At 29.8% G+C, this 21,317-nt stretch overlaps 2 protein-coding genes across 4 annotated transcripts in view; one reads left to right on the forward strand and one right to left on the reverse strand.

The window, feature by feature from the left end:
- The window catches only part of Src64B (Tyrosine-protein kinase Src64B), a 77,862-nt gene that overhangs the window by 55,112 nt on the left and 1,433 nt on the right, over window positions 1–21,317 (reverse strand). The window lies entirely within an intron of this gene.
- Window positions 1–21,317, forward strand: part of LOC105672789 (uncharacterized) — a 46,178-nt gene that overhangs the window by 23,693 nt on the left and 1,168 nt on the right. The window lies entirely within an intron of this gene.

Here is a 21,317-nt window from a genome sequence, read left to right on the forward strand (position 1 = left end):
CGACCCATAGTGCCATTTAATATTTTCTATCCCTATTTTACCCCCCTCCCCTCCAGGGCGTGGGGGATGATCCATACCCATTTCGAAAAGTAGTTTTTTCGAAAAACTTTGAACCCGTGTTTCACCTTTTTCGATATTTTAACTTTTGACTCTTACCACTTTTGGCACAAGCTCTTCGGAAAAGTTTACCACTGAAGTGGTTAAATGCAATTCACTTAACATTAAATAATTAAAAAAATTTTTATGAGATTATATACATATGATATACAGGATTTACCAAAAGTGTGGAAACCCTAAAATATCTCGAAAACAATCAACTATAGCAAAAAATATGTAAGAGACAAAGTTGTAGGGCTAAATAAAATGTACCTAATGGTGATAAAAATTTGACTTTGGAGTGGAGTGGAGTGGAGTGGAGTACGCAAGATTACATAAAAGTCAAGTTAAATTTTTTAAATAGAACTCCTCATTTTTTATTGCATATTCTTGTAGCTTATTTCAAGAGCTTTTCAAAACACTATAATAAAGTTACTTTTTATTACGAACTTTTCGAGTTATGAGGCTTAATAGTACGGTAGTTACGGTAGAGTAAAAGAGAAAGAGAATGAAGCAACGCGTTCAACGCGCTTCTTTGAAAGAGAATGAGGCAACGCGCTCAACGGGACTCATTTTGAAAAAACACCCCAACTTCACGTGGATAGTAAAAAAAAAAAAAAAAAAAAAAACAATCAGAATTACAATCTAAAACATCAACTTCAAAGAAATTAGGAAAATGTCATATTTGACATTAGTTTTGTAGTCAATTGGTCAAGTCAAGTAATAGTATTAATTAATTAATATTAATCAAGAGACACGGTAGTATCTCGCGCCAAGTTCACGCGCAGCGCAAGACCGAACGTGTATCTTTACGCGAGCCCAAAGAGCCCAGAAAGCCGAGATTATCGGAACTCAATAATGCCTGGGCCGATCGAGTTGATAATAGTCTCAATCGATGGCGTATCCAAAATATATAATAAAAATATGCTTGTTTTTGCTCTACGTGCTCTATGAATAAACATATCAAAGTCCAAAGTCGAAATGTCAAAAAATATATTAATTTTCTAGGATGTACAGTTATCATTTTTCACACTAGATGGCTATTGACATGTTAGTAGTTAGGTTTGTGTTAGTGGCGCTATAGGAGATAGCCGCGCTTACCAAATAACCTTACAGAAGATGTGTCAAAAGAATAATATTGAATTCGGCCACTCGCACTACATTGCACTGGTGCACACTCAAGGCTGCTGAATGTTCACCAGTTTTATATTCGTGTTCACCAGAGTAGTGTAGTGCAGTGTAGTGCGAGTGATCAAATTCGTTATAAATGTATTAAATGAAATAAATGTATATGTATATAGGTTATAAGTGTTGTGTTTTAATTTTACCATACATTTTGTCAAAAAGCTTTAGTGTATGATTTCTCTAAAATAAATAAAATTAAATATCTCAAAGTTTAATATTTCAATTCTACGTATCCTAAATTAGTTCCAACAATATTTATAATTTCCAGTCAATTTTATATATAAAAAAATATAGCATATGGTAAGTCACTTTTTGTAATTATCCCAAATTAGTTCCAATATTTATAATTTCCAGTCAATTTTATATTCATAGAAAATAGGAAACAAAAATTATAAACATAAACTCGACAAGAAATCTTGTAATATACAAAATTAAAATTGACCAGAAATTATAAATATTGTTGGAAATAATTTAAGATACATAGAACAAAAATATTAAGCTATGATATTTAATTTTATTTATTTTAGACAAATCATACACTAAAGTTTCTAAACAATGGTCTTATAAGGCATAGTGATGATTGGTATAATTGTATAAATTAATTTTACAATACATTCTGTCAAAAAAACACATTATTCGAGACTTTAGTGTATGATTTGTCCAAAATAAATAAAATTAAATATCTCAAAGTTCAATATTTCTGTTCTATGTATTTTAAATTAGTTCCAGCAATATTTATAATTTCCAGTCAATTTTATATTTTATATATAAAAAAAATATAGCATAAGATACTTTTTGTAGTTATCCTAAATTAGGAGATGTAAGAACATTCGCCCGGCAAGCGGAAGACCCGGGTTCAATTCCCGGCTTAGCCACTCGCGCCCTGATATTTTTGCTCTCTTCCTTGCTTTCCAATAATTCCTATCAATACATACTGATTCTCCATATGTGAGAACAATGTACTAAAATTTTCGTACACTTTAAGTATCTCGAACCAAAGATCGGTGTACAAATTTAACTGTCTCACGTAGACTAACAAATTAATTTCTTTAAGAAAAATTATAATTTCGCACTAACATCCCGCGACGGCTCTCTATGCCTTTCTATTATATTATTTAATAGTTATCATTTGAGTCTTTCCTTTATATGTGTTAGATTGTTTTATTATCCTAAATTAGTTCCAATATTTATGATTTCCAGTCAATTTTATGTCCATAAAATATGTCCATAGAAAATAAAAAACAAAAATTATAAATATAAGCTCGACAAGAAATCTTGTAATCTTGTAATACACAAAATAAAATTGACTGAAAATTATAAATATTGTTGGAACTAATTTAGGATACATAAAACAGAAATATTAAACTTTGACATTTAATTTTATTTATTTTAAATAAATCATACTAAAGTCTTGAAACGTGTGCTTTTTTGACTGATTAAAATTGACTGGAAGTTATAAATATTGTTGGAATTAATTTAGGATACATAGAACAGAAATATTAAACTTTGGTATTTAATTTTATTTATTTTAGACAAATCATACTAAAGTTCTAAAACGTGTGCTTTTTTGACAGATCCTAAATTAGTTTCAACATTTATAATTTCCAGTCAATTTTATCAGAATCAAAACAAAACAGTATTGTTTTACCTTTCAAAAAATTGTCATATATTAAATCAAAAAAAGCTGTCGTATATATATTAAAAAAAAAAAGAAATAATATCTATCAAAAAATTACCTTTTTTAAAAAAAGGTAAAAAAAAGGCGCCAAGTACACGCTCTTGTCACAACTAAAACAAAACCGTATTGTTTTATCTTTTAAAAAAATTGTCATATATATTAAAACCTTTCAAAAAAAACTTGTATATATTAAAATTTTTAAAAAAGCTATTATATATACTTTCTACAAAAAAATATGATATCAGGAAATGGCACCAAGTGGGACTAAAGAACTATGAAAAAAGTTGTACACCATTTCTATAAAACTCTTTTATAAAACTCTTGTACATTAAGCTGTCGTATATATAATTAACTATATTATATACTATACTATATATACTATATATATTATAAAAAAATTAATACATAAATAAAAAAACAAAAAATTAAAATAAAAAAATTTTTTTAAATATTTAAAAAATAAAAATATTTAATTAAAAAATGAAAAAATATAAAAAATTTAATCAAAATAAAAAGATATTAAGTTAAAAAGTATAGTAAAATTAAAAAGTATAGTATATAATATAGTTAATTATATATACGACAGCTTAATGTACAAGAGTTTTATAGAAGAGTTTTATAGAAATAGTGTACAACTTTTTTCATAGTTCTTTAGTCCCACTTGGTGCCATTTCCTGATACCATATTTTTTTGTAGAAAGTATATATAATAGCTTTTTTCAAAATTTTAATATATACAAGTTTTTTTTGAAAGGTTTTAATATATATGACAGGTTTTTTTGAAAGGTTTAATATATACAACAATTTTTTTGAAAAATAAAACAATACGGTTTTGTTTTAGTTGTGACAAGAGCGTGTACTTGGCGCCTTTTTTTTACCTTTTTTTAAAAAAGGTAATTTTTTGATAGATATTATTTCTTTTTTTTTTAATATATATACGACAGCTTTTTTTGATTTAATACATACGACAATTTTTTGAAAGGTAAAACAATACTGTTTTGTTTTGATTCTGATAAAATTGACTGAAAATTATAAATGTTGAAACTAATTTAAGATCTGTCAAAAAAGCACACCTTTCAGAAATTTTGTATAATTTGTCTAAAATAAATAAAATTAAATACCAAAGTTTAATATTTCTGTTCTATGTATCCTAAATTAATTCCAACAATATTTATAATTTCCAGTCAATTTTAATCAGTCAAAAAAGCACACGTTTCAAGACTTTAGTATGAATTCTCTAAAATAAATAAAATTAAATGTCAAAGTTTAATATTTCTGTTCTATGTATCTTAAATTAGTTCCAACAATATTTATAATTTCCAGTCAATTTTATTTTGTGTATTACAAGATTTCTTGTCGAGTTTGTTTATAATTTTTGTTTTTTATTTTCTATGGACATAAAATTGACTGGAAATCATAAATATTAGAACTAATTTAGGATAACTACAAAAAGTATCTTATGTTATATTTTTTTATATATAAAATAAATTTTATATATAAAATATAAAATTAACTGAAAATTATAAATATTGTTGGAACTAATTTAAAATACATAGAACAGAAATATTAAACTTTGAGATATTTAATTTTTATAAATTTACCTGAACACTGTGGCATTTTTTATCAGTATAAACATTAGTTGAAATTTCATTAATTCATGTAGTATTTTTTAACAAAACTGCAATTTTTGATTGGAATGTTTATTTTTTTATAAAGATCCAAAATAATATTTCTATTTTGAGTAATGTAAAAATAAAGATTCACTGGTTTCATGCAATTATTCCACACGTTACAAATAGTTGTCCAGATTGAGTGACTTTTAAGATAAATTTTCCTAGTTTTATCATTAATAATATCAAAATTAATAACAGTGTCAATAATTTGATGATGACTTATTGCAGCCCTACGAGACATATTTGGCAGTAAAAAACATTTTAAAGAAAGATTTTGTTGCAATATAGCACATAAATGTATAACACTCATATGTTTTATTACATTATAAGTATTGACAAATGACAGTCAATATTACTAAAAGGCAGAAGGATTTAAAAATGCATTTATTCTTGAGAAAATTATAATATAATATTATTAAGAAATTATTCCATAAAGACCCGAAAAAAATAATTTTTAATTTTTATTTGTTGAGACGGATGAGAAATAATTATGTATATTATTATTAAGAATTGATAAAGAGAATTTCAACCGCGATGTAAAGATTAAATCTTAAATTTAAAACATCTTATATATGTATTTATATAAAAATAATTTTTCAAGAATATTGAGTTTATATGGCAGTTTAAAAGATTTGTAAAAATCTAGCTTTCTATGCATCATTGTTTTTAATAGTTGGTAACACTGATCGTACGCATCAAATAATCAACATTTATAAATTTTTATAAATAAAAACTTAACAAAAATTAAAACTCTAACATAGGAATTAAAAAAGCGATTAAGGAGCAATCGTTCTATAAGAATAGATTTGAAGAATATAATATAAATAAATAAATAAATATAAATAGGATTCACAGTTGAGAACATGATGACTTGAGATTAACACCGCAACTGCAATTTCTCACAATCACATAAGTGATCACCAGTATAGACCTTAATAATGGTGAATTGAATCAACATAGTTTTAAGTACAGATTAAGGGGGAACACCAGGGTGACGGCCGAAAAAAAAGGCTATTTTCGTGAATTTTTTTTTCATTATCTAATAGTTTGTTTAATTTATAAACTATATATGTTAAAAGTACATACTTATATTATGTTACAAAAAAAATTTCATAAAATAATATTCATATTTATAATAACTATGGTGATTAATGTGCACCTCGTCTGAAAAAACATGGGTGCACGGGCGCTCGTGCTGCATCTGAACGGGAGCTCTAAAATAAATTTTTTAAATTGTGATTGAAAGTATATGAATGTAGTTTTAGTTGCACGTACGGATTTTTTGATAAAATAATTTTTGACAAAATGGCACTGTTTAAAAAAAAAGTTTTCGATTTTTCAACAAAAATTCGTTACTTCTTTAATTGTTTTTCAAAAACTAATAATCCGATTGAAAAATCCGTACGTGCAACTGAAGACAATTTTGTTGTAAACATTCTGTCCAAATTTCAAGTTATTCGGATAAAAATTGGCCGAGATATGAGAGCGCCCAGTTACAAAAACGTGGTTTCGAGAAAAACGCGTTTAAAGTTTTACAACTAATTGGTTCATATAAAACGATAAAATTTTGTAACAAACCAAAGTGCGTTCAATCCGAGTGCATATGAAGTGCCTTCTGAAGCAATAGAACTCAAGCACGTAGACAACAAAAGAATACCGGTAAAACTCCCTACAGACAGATCAAGGGGACTACCGAATCTTTTCAGGTAGCGCGCGGCCGGTTCTACTAGCGGCATCTGACCAAGTTCTACTCTATGACATATTTACTATAGTTCCGTTACGAATTTCACCATAATATTATAGGGACATATTTTTAAGACTCCAAACATCACAAAAATTCAAAAAAAAAAAAAATCGATTTTTTGAAACCGTCACCGTGGTGTTCCCCCTTAAAAGGAACACTGAAGATGGTTGAATGATCAGCCAAAACGTTTGTTCTAACATTGGTGTAATAAAAAAATATATATCAAGAAATACGATCTACTTGGGCTTGAGATCCTCCTACCACTATATCTATTTGAAAATTATAAGCCTAGACTTCAAGTTTATAATTACTTTTATTCGCAGCGCCAACTTCCGATTGATTAATTTCGTTTGTGTGAAAATGTGCGTTCGGAGATAATTCTTTGTTGAATATAACATAGTAATACCCTGCTGTCATGGTGCTAAGCATCGAACAACGATTAGCGATAAAATTTTGTTTTAAAACGGATAAAAAAACGGATAAAAAACTATGACAGAAAATGAAATGGTGCGTGCAGCCTATGGAGTACTAACTCCAACATTTCCGGACATTTTTTCGTTGGTCAAACATTTTTTCGTTGGTTTTATGATGGGCGAGAAGATGGTTACGATGACGTTAGGAGTGGCCTCCCTTTTAGGCCTCGAAATACTGATAACATTGAAAAGGTTCGACAAATTTTTTTTTACTGCAAAATCGTCATCTCTCGTTTGAAGAACATTGTGTATTCAGAACAGCCCCAAATTCTGATATGCTTTTTTCATTTTTGGAGTAAAATTTTTTTTTACTTTAAAATGACCCTTTGGGTCAATTTGACCTCACATGTTGCTACATGTTTTTAACGTAAAATTTTCTCCTCTATCGATTTTCGGTATCAAAAATAGGCCATTCTATTTGAGAAACAAAAGTTGACCTTTAAATGATCTTGAAAAAAGATATCTGTGACAAAGACAAGGTCATCATCCGATGTCCCCTTCTGAATCCTACAACTTTTGTTTAAAACGTTTTTCTCTAAAACGTTTTTCTCTAAAACGTTTTTCTAAAAAGATATTCCAATGGGTTTTTTAAAATGGGACATCCTGTATACACATACAGGATGGGGGAAAAGACCCGGACTTTTGAAATATCTCGATAACAAAGCATTTTTGAGAAAAATGTTTCATACAAAAGTTTTGTGACTTCTAGTGGGACAGACTAAGATGGTGTCATTGATTTGATCTTGGATAGCTGTTTGAAGATCACATGAAGGTCACCTTTAATTTCTTAAATGAAAACCTCCATTTTTGATTGCGTATTCTTGTAGCTGACTTCGAGAGCTTTTCAAAACACTATTAATAATAACGTTCCTTCCCATTGAGTATTTTCCGAGTTATAAGGTTTGAAAGTTACGGTAGAGTGAGAGAGAAAGAAGCGCGTTGAGTCCGTGAGCACGTTGTCTCATTCTCTTTCTCTCTCAGTCTATCCTATATATACAGGGTGTTCCATTTTAACTGACCACCCCTGTTAACTTCGCAGGAAATGGTCAGATAAAAAAATATTCTCTGCAAAAGTTATTGGGTTTGGAGGGGGACATCCGATGGTGACATTGGTTTAACCTAGGGTATACGTACCAAGGTTATATGGAGGTCAACTTTGTTTTTTTAAATGGAACACCCTATTTTTTTATTCCAGAATCTAATAGCTGGTGTCAAGAGCTTTTCAAAACACTATAATAAAATTATTTTTTATTAAGTATTTTTCGAGTTATGAAGCTTGTAAGTTACAATATTTTGACATAAAATACAAAATATCTTGTAAAACATTCAGTTTTCAAGAATCTTACCTTAATACTTTTATGCACAAAATAATGAGACAAATCAATTCATATAAAGAAAACACATAATTGCTTTTAAAAAAAAGTATGCAGCTGCATGTTGCAAATTACATATTTTTTCTTAAAAGCAATAACTGTGCCCTGTATATACAGGGCGTCCCATTTTATTTTAAATAGTCAAATATCTGGAAATCATGGGATTTCAGAAAAAAATGTTTTGTACAAAAGTTTTATGACTTCGAGGGGGACATAAGATGGTATCATTGGTGGATGTTTTCCATTTATATGCGCTTGTGTCAACTTGTGTCAATTCAAGTTAATAACCTCAAATACAATAAATGGAAAGCATTTGGTCAATCACGTTTAACCATGCTAGACTCACCATTTGAGTAAAGTCAATCGAAGTCGACTTGTGTCATTGACAAAAAGCGACACAAATGTAATGGAAAGCAGAAATGGTACTAGGAATCACCTTATATCGACTTGTGTCACTAAATGGAAAACACCCGGTTTGTCCTTGGATAGTCGTTTGAAGTTCACGTAAAGGTCACCTTCAATTTTTTAAATGGAAACCTCTATTTTTCATTGTATATTCTTATAGCTGACCTCGAGAGCTTTTCAAAATACTATGATAAAGTATTTTTCATTAAGCATTTTTCGAGTTATGAGGCTTGAAGTTTACAGTACCGTCGGCATTAGCATTACCCAAAGTACATCGTATGGAGGTTATATGGTCGGATTTACATCTCTGTTGTGCGTGCGTGCGTGTGTTCGCGCTCACACGCGGATGGAGACGCGGACCTTATGGCTCGTCACTTCCGTGGTATTTTTTGACTCCAAACCGCTCTCCAACCGTGTACCTTTCAGCAATTGTATCGACAATTTCAGTGGGAGAGTTATCTGGCATCGTTTTAAATTTCAATGTTTCAGAAAATGAAGTTGTGTGATTATGGAATATGATTTTAATGTCTGATTTTAATGACTTAATACTGTTTATCTGATGAATGTGTCATCATATTGTGACTTAACTTGATACGTAACTTGATACGACTTAAAATGATGCTACTTCTTCGACTACTTGAGACGAAATAATGCTTGTGTAAATGACACTAGAAGGTAAACGACGCTAGACATATGTACGATAAACAGTCAAATTCTTAAAGAATAATACGCAAAAATATAAATGATATAAAACAACGAAGATACATAATTTAATAAATTGTTAATTATCATGAAAGAATAGTTGTAACATAGTCGAGAACCATGGGGCAACAGGAAAAGGAAGAAAAGAGGATTAGCGGTCGGAATATATTTTTAAACAATCGCAGCTGCGGCTTGCGCCAAGATTAGATAATGCGCGTTGCTGCGTCTCAGGTTCTAACGCGGAATCCTATGTGCATTTTATTTCGATAAATATATACACTATCTCCTGAGAAAATAATGTCTTTGTAAGAAAAATCTACGTAAAAAAAATCTCATATGGAATAAACTGTAATCTAAAATACTAGCGCAATCATCGATCGATCGATATATTGTAGACTGCTTTTATATATATTATCTTATTATATATCTTATTATATAGAAGAAAAAAATAAACGTTTAACAAACAGATGAGAAACATTTCATGCCATACGCTGTTAATTAATTTGATGGTTAATAAAAAATATTTAGTATAATGGACCAATAACACAGTTCAACACGATTTTGGCCTACAAACAAAACCAATGCTTTCCAACGTATTTTTGGTCGCTGAAAACGATCCCGCATTCAGAATTTGTCTATCACGTCACATTTTTATAAAAAAATTGGGTAAAATGGGCCAAAAATGTCGATTTTGATCATATTCAACACGTTGTTACATCAAAAATAATTTTTTTTTAAGATTTCGCTTACGCCACCCTGTGCCGCTATCTTTCACCTTTAAAATGATATTTTTTTTTATTTTTGTACGATCATTTTTCATTGAGTTATGGAGATTGAAGGTAACCATTTTCATGCGAAGCAATATCAGGATGATTCAAAACAACCTGATGTCCTTGCAATGTCATATTTTTGAGCGAATTCTGAGACGATTTTTCCTTTTGCAAAATTTTATCCGAAGTTTAGTTTTTGAGTTATAATTGAAGAAAATAGGTAGCAAAGTTACGAGTCCGGTACAACGGGCAGGCAGGGACGTGCAACGCATAATGAGACTGTCAAGTGTTTATGATCGTTTTATGACGCATTGCGTCGTCTCTGCCTGCCCGTTGTATCGGACTCGTAAGTAGCAAACTATTTTCAATTATAACTCGAAAACTATGCTTCGGACAAAGTTTTGCAAAAGGAAAAATCGTTTCAGAATTCAATTGCTCAAGAATTGCAAGGATATCAGGTTGTTTTAAATCATCCTGATATTGCTTCGCATAAAAATGGTTACCTTCAAATCTCTATAACTCAATGAAAAATAATCGTACAAAAATAAAAAAAATATTGTTCTTAGGTCAAAAGTTTGTCTATTTTTGTTGTATTGTGTAATTTGTGAAACAAATGTATTTCAGAGCAAAAACACAAAATAAGTTGATAACTTTTTACGGTTTCTTTTAAATATAAAGTGAAGTATGAATTTATAAATTATAGTCTGATAAAGCCACTGCATCAACAAGTCGTTTAGAGTACTAATTTTAAATAAATTCTCCTTTTAAATTTTATTAATTGTATATTAAAGATACAATTGTCTAAAAAGAGATAGCAGGTTACTTCATTTCAATTGTCGACGCAACCAAATCCTCATTCCACTCTTTATCCAAATGTCTCGCAAATACCATGCCGCAGATATCATGTGTCGTGTTTCAATGCTGCGTTGTTAACAGCTAGAAAATAGTCCCGTCCTTATCTTTTGCTCTGTAGTTTTTGTTCGCTACCGTGCTGATTAAACGTTGTTCCGACGTTACTTTTTCACGTTACCATCGTCATATTCTCTTTCCCTCTCTTGCCATATAGAAACGCACGAATATGATATATTCGCTAAATACAATGTTTAGGCTCATCCAACTGTAATCAATAATTATTGCACGAAAAGATTAAGAGTTCCCAAAATTCGAAGCAGTTTATAATAGACTCACGTTGCCTGCCTAAGGATTAAATTTGAAACGCGAATCCTTATAAGAGAGAGTATCGTCACTCTGAGATCAAAGTTATCTTTTTTGCAAATGCTTCCACAATGAGCAAAACGAGTCGCTAGAAATTGAAAAATTATATTTCTACGTCATTTGTATTAGAAGCAAATTCAGTGATCCATACAGTACTGAAATTTTTCAGAGATATCTCAGAAATATGTCAAGTGAAAAGTGAAACATTTCATAAAAGTTGCGAAATACATATGTCTGCAATATTTCTAAGACAGCTCTGAAATAGCAAAATGTCCACGATTCTTGCAATTGAAACCTTGTAGAAAAGTTGCTGTAAGGTTATTGAAAAAATCTGCGATATTTTTGGAATATTACCAAAAAATTACTGAAATGGCTGAAACCTTTTTGAAATATTGTTGATTGTAATCCTCTGAATATAATAAATTTAATCTGTAATCCGTAATCTTGTAATTTATTTACAAGCAGATTACAAAATTCTTATTTAAAAAAATTTAAAGTACTTCAGAAATAATATTTAAATTTATTAATCTATTATATTTAGAGTACTGCTAATAAAAAGTTACAATAAAAATTATATATAAAATAAACTTAGTGTTTTTATTATGATTATGTTTTTATTATGGTATTTGCAATCTGATTAATATAATAAATGTAAATATGATTTCTGAAATATGTTCAATAAAAAGAATACGTAATATATATAAGACAATGATATTTTATTTGCGTAATATTCTTGATTACAAAAACTAAAAACTGACAAACAAAAAATAAAAATTTCTAATCCATATTTGGATAATATTCACTTATTTCCTTTTAAATATAAACTTTTTTCTATATTCAAAAATACTAATAGTAATAGTAAATAGTAATAGTTCTCAAATTTATTGCATGTGATAGATTTTAAAAACATTTCTATTGTAACATTTTATATCATATTTTGCAGAATCTTTTCAGAATTGTTGTACATGAAATGTAAAAGGTTGAAATAGTTTTGAAACCTTTCTGAAAATTTTCTGCAACAATCGGTGCTGTACGGAGAATTGTGATGTATATGAGAAGCAAATTAAGTATTTGCATTTTCAAGCAAATTAAGTTGCATTTTCTGTAGGCAAAACAAGTTAATTTGTCCTTAATTACTTGTAAGTGTACGCATAGAGACCGTTTTTGTTAAAGAAATTACCCAGTTAACAGATTAAATATCTGAGTAATTAAACGTCAAATAAAAATTTTAATTTGATTAAAAAAAGTAAAATCTTGAAATTAAATAAACAATCAAATTTCATTCTATTTGCATTATCTTTTGCATTCCTAATTTAATAGTGAGGTTAGAAGTCTCGCCCATTTGTAACCGAGAAACCATCAATTTCCATTGAAAAAATCAACATTTTTTCATTTAGGAATTTTGTTTCAAATCATATAAAAAATCTGTCTTTAACATTTGGCGAATCACCTTATGTAATAGTCGCGTTATCGCGTCTCCGTTGCGCCGCGCCGTTTCGCCGTCTTTATCATAGAGTCGCAAATCACCAACGACGAGATCGCCCACATAAAAGAGGGACTCTCGATAATTCAACGGAACAGGACGAAAAAATCAATAGTACAATCACCTCGATGGTGGCGCACGGACGTTGCCAAGAGGGATTGCGGGGGAACGCCGGCAACCCGAGGGGTGGTAAGTCCAGGAGGAGGGGGGTCCTCCTAACTCACCACGAAGCGTGCATATACGCGAGTTACATTACGCTTTATATCGCATATACTTAATGAATACACGGCGGCGACGTATTTGCGCACACATGGCGACAATCGACGAACGACTCATCATTTATTTCGTTTTTCTATTCCCTTTTCGTCTCACGCGAGAGAGCACAATAAGTCTCTGCTTACTTGGAAGAAGCGTCGATACTTGTCGAGGGAAGAATCTTGGTTTAGCTTCTGTTTATTTCCAAAGTGCATAGAGTGTGAAAAAAAAACGGAATTAAATTTTGCCACGTATACATTTGTTTTTGTAATAGTTCCATCAAATAACAGTAAAACAGTAAAACACTTTAATTTTGTTTTTTTCTCTCCCTAGGCACTTCGGGGAAATAAACGGAAGCTAAGCTAATCAAGATTCTTCCCTCGACAAGAAAGCGACGCAAGTAGCAGTGAAACAATTAACAAATAAAACTAAATACATATTATCCGCATAATAGCTGATGCTATAAGCTTATTACGTGTTTTTAATATACAATGCGAACGCCTGCAATTTAAGCAACTAATCTTTGCGCAAAATTAAAAGTTCGGAAAAAAATAAATTCCATTTTCTTTAAAGTAATAGACCACGTGATCAATATCGTAATATTTACCATATTCAAGTATTCGTCAAATTAAACCACGCCATTAACAACTTTGAAATTGTACAGCACCGAAATAAGATTACAGGGCTATCACTGATCATTTAAAGTGGGAGCAAGCGATCCATAGAGAAATATTCTTATTAAATAATGCGCTATAAATTATCGCTTTCTCTTTATAAAGTAAATTCATACAATACTAATGTTCCATGATAACTAATATTTCTAATTTCTTAAACAAATTTAAAGAATAAAAATATAGAAAAATATTGTAACAATGCGAAAATTTGAGATTATTAATATTTATTGAGATTATTGATATTTATAATTAAAAAAGATTTCGAGATTAAAATTGATGTGATATTAATTGTAAGCAACAGTATCGACTTCGAGTTGTTCAATCGCGTTTAACACATTAAAAATAATGGACAAAACAAAATTGTCGCTTTATCGATTTAATATATTAAAATTATTACAGTGATAAATATATATTTGGATAAACTTCCGAAAAGCTATCACCCCCGATTTTGCTGATTTTTAGCGAAATTACTTATTTTATGTAGTAAATAATATTCCCAAATGGATTTTTGGCGCAAATGCCCCCTCCGCCTCCCAGCTTCCCTCAAAGGTAAAACTGTTTTTGTTAATTATTTCAGAAAGTGTTCATTGCACGGAAAAAGTTGTTGAACAAAAAATGAAGCTCATAATAAGCTCTACAAATAAGGTCCTATACATATTTTACCTAACTCCAATATTTTATTCGTTATTATCAAAAAACTGTGAAATCAGTTTTTTTTTAAGTATCAACACCGTTTTCACGAAATATCTCGGAAAGTGTTGATACAAAACAACAATACAATTCAATGTTGATAAATACAGTTCATACAGTTCATACATAGGGTTTGGATTGAATCTCGCTTTGCATAGAAACTCGTAAACCCACGTGGAATCTCGCTTCGCGTTGTGAAGTGTAGGGGAGAGAGGGGACCATTGGGCAGTCGGGAGGTTTGGGCACCTCTTTCTAATTAAAAAACAACCAACTAGTAACTGACAACTTCATGGTAGTATTTCACATAGTATACAAGCAACATCATTCATCCATAAAACAGCTGTTATTTGTGCCGATTATCAAAATTATCAGCGGTTATCGTGTTTTTCTGTGGAAAAGTAAATATTTCGTGAATAATTTAAAGTTTTTTAGCGAGAAAAATTTATCAGAAGACTGGTATTTTTATTTTTTTGTTTAGGCGTGTCATAATTTAAGTGTATTATGAGCTATGTACTAAATGATATTTTTTAACCTATAAATTTGAAAAATATTTGTATCTTATTTAAGTGTAGCGAGGGAGCATTGGGCAGTGTTTTTGTAGGGAGGAATGGGAATGTCTAAAGCTCCCTGCGTGTAGCCATGCTTATATTATATATGCTAATATTGTATTGTATTATATTTTTAGAAAAATGCCTTTTTTATATAAAAAACAAGGCAAGTGACGTGAAATACTACTCGACATTATTAAACGGGCTATAGAAGAGGTTTCAGAGGGAAATAAAATTAAAACCACTGCGGTAAAATACGGAATTCCTAAATCTAATCTACAACGATATTTGAAGCAACGGGAAATAAAAGATTGTTCAACTAAATTTGTATCTAACCAAATATTAAGAAAGAAGAAACAAAAAATATAAATAAAGGATAAAGCTAATTAAAAAATCTTAAATAAAAAAAATATTCTTTTTGTTTAATTTTCTTTTTTTGTTTAATAATATTTTTGCCTTTAATTTTGTTTATTTTATAGAAAATTCTATGTTTTTGTTTATTTTGTGGAAAATGTTATGTTTGTTTTTTAATCAAATTGAGAATATTTAGTTATTTTATAGTGTGCTCAAGCCTCCCCAGAAGTGTGCCCAAACCACCCTATCATTGGGAGGTTTGGACATTTCTGACTTAATTCAAAAAAGTTAAATTTGTTATAAAACTGTTTATATTAATATAATTATGACTAATAATATTTGAAGCCAAATAAATGTGCAATTAGTATGAATAATAGAATCTTGATTATTTATCAATATGTATTTTTTGTTATGGTAAATCTAAAAAAGTGCCTAATGATCCCCACTCTCCCCTATGCGTGGATGCAGTGAGTGCCGCCCCTCCTACGGGGGCTTTTACAAGTTTTTTTGATAATAATGACTAAAATATTGGAGTTAGGTAAAATATGTATAGGATCTTATTTGTAGAGCTTATTATGAGCTTTATTTTTTGTTTAACAACTTTTTCCGTACAATGAATACTTTCTGAAATAATTAACAAAAACAGTTTTACCTTTGAGGGGAGCTGGGGGGCAGAGGGGGCATTTGTGCCAAAAATCCATTTAGGAATATTATTTACTAGATAAAATAAATATTTAGGCTGAATATCAGCCAAATATTCGGGGGTGATAGCTTTTCGGAAGTCCACCCATATATTTAATCAATTTCTGTATATGAATAAAAAAAATCAAGACAAATGTTAAATTAGAGCTTGGCACGATCTGCACATTTCGGCCGATTTCTGTAAGCTAACGCTTACCGACTCCCCACTACGTCTTGAGACAACGCATACAACGCTCTGCCTTAGGTACAACGCATCTGTAACGCGATGAGATTCCGTGCTCCCTGACTGCCAAATATCAATACTTTTAACACGATCTAAGACGTTTTTAATAAAAACGTCGTATTCAATTTAAATTAACAATTATTTATTAAAGAAATATAATAGAATGGCATCAAGAGCCATAACATCGTAGGATGTTAGTGCTAAATTTTTAATTTTTTTCATAAAGAAATTTTTAATAAATTAGTCTACAAGAGACAGTTAGATTGTACACCGATCTCAGATTGAGATACCTAATGTGTACGAAATTATAAGTATATTGTTCTCATATATCGAGAAACTTTAACTTACATATAGGAATTATTGGAGAGAAAGGAAGAGAGAAAAAATATCAGGGCGCGAGTGGCTAAGCCAGGAATTGAACCCGGGTCTTCCGCTTGCCGGGCGAATGTTCTGACCACTAAACTACTCAGATCCCAAAAATTTAGCACTAACATCCTGCGACGGCTCTTGATGCCATTCTATTATATTTCTTGAATTTATAGGGCTTTTATATTATATGAATTATTTATTAATTTATAAATTAGAAAGAGTCTCTCTGGAACATTTAACAAATCCAATTTATCGAATATAATTTAATAATATTTTAGGATTCTAATATCGTAAATGTAATAATCAAGAATTTTGAAACTTTGTTATTAAAGTAATTATTAAAAAAAAAAGATTTTAAAGATCGAGTTTAAAATATTGATATTTGGCAGTCAGGGGACATCAAACCTCATCGTGTTACAGATGCGTCGTACTAGAGGCAAAGCGCCGCGTGCGTTGCCTCAAGACGTAGTGGGGAGTCGATAGGCGTTAGCTTACGAAAATTGACCGAAATGTGCAGATCGTGCCAAGCTCTGTGTTAAATCATAGAAAGAAATTACTTACATTTGAAGAAAAAACTCGCAATATTTTTATACATTTTTATATATATTGTGAGCTTTCACTAAATGTATCTTTTTTTCTATGATTTAACATAGATATAAGTTGTTGTTTTATAAGGAGTTAAAGAAACAAATATTTTATATTTTTACTCGAGAAAACTTATAGACAAGGCGATATTGGTTGTTCTAATCGAGTCGAGTATTAATAAAATCGAGTGAAGTTATCAGATTGAAAAATGGTTAATAATATAACCAGTAACTCAGGATATTATCTTGTTATAGTCAGACTCGTATCAAAGGAAGCTCGAACGCAAGCACGCTTACGCGTGCGTGTAAAATACCTCTTTCTTCCGATAAAGATTTCTGCGAAAAATTGCAACAAATGCATGCGGAAGTTCCGTGTGTGATACAAAATACTTCATCTATGTTGATATCTTAATCGCATGCATATCAGAACAAGTGATTGTCGTGCGATATCAAACTAATTGCGACACAACGCTTTCGACAATTACGCGTGCATTAAAGCAACGATTTTTTTAACACGACTTCTGTGCCATTACAGTTCCGTGTAAAACTGCTCACTATAGAAACATTGTGAATTATTTGAGAAGTTGAGTGGGCCACTCAACTTCCCCAATTAACAGCTATACATATATAAGTGAGTTTGCGGATGAGTACGAATGAGAATATTTATCATCTAGAATAAAACTTTTTCTCAATAATTCATTGAAAATACAGATAAGAATATAGATAAAAGTACAGACTGAATACTGAAAAAAGTACATACGGGCGATAATCACACAAAATAATACATATATAGTAAATGGTTATAAGTTATAATTAAAATAGGCAAAATATACAAGTACATCAAATTAAAAAAAAATTATATAAGCGAAAAAATTGAAAACCTTTTTTCTATACTGTAATATAGAGACTTTATAGCGTATCTCAAATACCATAAACGCACATGTAGTAGCAAATCGCGTGTATACTGATGATATAAAGTTGAGATAAAAATTGCCACGGCAATTTATAATTAGATTTCGAGTAGTTGCGATCGAAATATGATTTACTATAACTGTAATTTGTATTCGTGAATTACGATATTGTAATAATTGCAAACAGAGCATTCTCACTCGATGTTCGATAAAAGTACTAGAGAGAACCGTGACATAAGAAGATATTACACCGTAAAAAAAAAAAAATTTCATAGAACAGTTTTGTAAAATAACCATTCATGCAGAAAAACTATACGTTTTAATTATAGATAATAAAAATAAAGTAACTAATATTGTGATTGAATTAGGAAATAAAGAAACTATTAAATACATTAGTATTATAATACGTTTATATGTTTTCAATTATATATACTATATATAATTATATATATATATATTTCAATTAATATACACATTAATTGAAAGTTGCTATCTATTTTAAGATATTATAAAATTTATAATAAACACATAAAGTAAACAAAAAAACATTAATATAAAAAAATATTATATGATTGTGCAATATGATTGAATATCAAGAAATGCTTGCATAGAAAGAGCATATGTATAGAAATAGTTATACAATTGTGATATATTATTTTACAAGAATAATCATCATACTCAGTTAATTTCCCATGGCTCTAAATAAAACTATAAAAAATTTTAAAAATAAAAAAAAATCGAATATTATTAAGCAAAAAGTACATTATAAAAAATTACTATAATATTAGATGTAGACTGTACTTCGGTTTTTACAGAGTTAATCAAACTTAACTAATCTCTCTTCCCCCCCCCCCCCCCAGTGTGTGCGTGTTCCACTACGCGCAATATTTATCCTGCAAGGATGCACAGTGATGCATGTAATTTCCGATAGAAGCGAGAATCCGCCGCCAATGTGATTTAAATGTTAAACCGAGATTGGTTGCGCGCATGTTCGGCCAATCAACCGTAAGGGCTTCGTGGTTAAACTTAAATCGGACTTGTATGTCGATTTAGGTGATTTTCCACCAAGGGACACAAGTCGACACAAATCGACACAAGTATCATTCTGTCTTTGTTCCAATGAGCAACAGAGAGAATAATACTTTTGTGTCAATTTGTGTTCCTTGCTGGAAAACAATCCGTCTTCGATTGAACACTCGTCAGTCTCAATTTCCATCTATGCATTTAAAAAAGCATCCAGTTAGAACGCTTAACGCTCACTAATAGTCTTGATTTTATATCGGCCAACTTTAAAATATTATATTATTTATATATGTAGAATAGTATCCAAGCTAGCACCGAAAAAAAGCGGTCTTGATATCATTATATTTAAAGAGTTCTTTTATGTTAATTAAGATATGCAGGTTATAAAGTAACTTCCCTATTTTAAAATTCTATAACTTCTAAATGGCTCGTCCGATTCTAATAAAATTTATTAAGGGTGTTCAGGGCACTAATAAGTTTTGTTTGGAATTAAAAAAATTTTTTTTTAAAATAAAAAAAAATGTAATTTTTGAGCTATAATTGCATTCACAACATTGTTATGAGTTATGATAGGTCCCTCTTAGTTCAATTCTTCACCTGTTTTCTGAGATCATTGGAATTCAAGCTCCATCACCACGTCAAGGTGGAAATCCGTTGATGGAGCTATAATTTTTTTTTTTCGGGCTAATTTTAAATCTTTTTTTTGTTTTTTTATTTTTTTGAAGAAATTAACGATTTAAACAATTAAAATTTTTGACGATAAAAAAAACAATGTGACTCAGCGCTTGCGCAGTGCTTGCATTAAAATTGTTTTTTTGTCGTCAAAAATTTAAATTTTTAATCGTTAATTTCTTCAAAAAAATGAAAAAAGCAAAAAAAAAAGATTTTAAATTAACCCCCCAAAAAAATTATAACTCCATCAATGGATTTCCATCTTGATGTGGTGATGGAGCTTGCATTCCAATGATCTCAAAGAACAGATAAGGAATTGAACTAATTGTAAGAGGGACCCATCATAACTTATAACAACGTTGTGAATGCAATTAGAGCACAGATGAATTCGTAGAAGCCAAATAAAAATCGATAATTATAGCTCAAAAATGACATTTTTAAAAAATTTTCAAAAAAATTTTTTTTTAATTCCAAACAAAACTTATTAGTGCCCTGAACATCGTTGATAAATTTTATTAGAATCGGACGAACCATTTAGAAGTTATGGAATTTTAAAATAGGAAAATTACTTTATAATCACCCCGTATATTTTTCCAACTTATTATTCAATATTATTATCCAATAATATTATCTAATTATGGGGTACATATATATATATATATATATATATATATATATATATATATTAATATAATAAAAAATTATACGTATTTACTATTATTATTAGAATTCCAGTATAATTTCAATTCTACTTTAATTGTACATTTTCTTATTTCTCACATCATTTTTTCATCAAATAATTTTCTCTATATGTGAGAACAATGTACTAAAATTTTCGTACACTTTAAGTATCTCGAACCAGAGATCGGTGTACAAAGTTAACTGTTTCACGTAGACTAATAAATTAATTTCTTTAAGAAACATTAAAATTTCGCACTAACATCCCGCGACGGCTCTCAATGCCTTTCTATTATATTATTTGATAGTTATCATTTGAGCCTTTCCTTTATATGTGTTAGATTGTTAACTACAGCTTTCAAGTTTATAATATTGCATCTAGTCGTTAAATATCCTGTCAACTACTCATTGGTCAAATTTAAATGCACATAAATTATAGTTAACACAATGCAAAAAAGTCATATTAATCTCAGGCAAGTTTAAATAATAGAATACTTCCGCAAGGATTTCCGTTCACATGCAATCAGTCAGTTACGCGATAGAAAAACAAAAAGCAAAGATTCTCTAGAAAAGATTCTTATTTTTCCCATTTTTCATGGATTATTAACAACTGCACATTTGCAACAAACATTTGATCGTGAAATACGAATGGCAGAACACATGACGACAGAAACTGACGACAGAAACTAACCTTTTCGTAATTTTAATGATTCGCGATTCTCTCACGTCATCGTGGTTCCTAATCGACGTAAAATAATATTCATCATAGATTATGATGATATTATTATATATATGTATATTGAATTGTTACCAAACGAATAAGCACGAATATTTTTCA

Source organism: Linepithema humile, chromosome 3 (genome assembly GCF_040581485.1).
Source record: "Linepithema humile isolate Giens D197 chromosome 3, Lhum_UNIL_v1.0, whole genome shotgun sequence".
Classification (NCBI taxonomy): Eukaryota; Metazoa; Arthropoda; class Insecta; order Hymenoptera; family Formicidae; genus Linepithema; species Linepithema humile.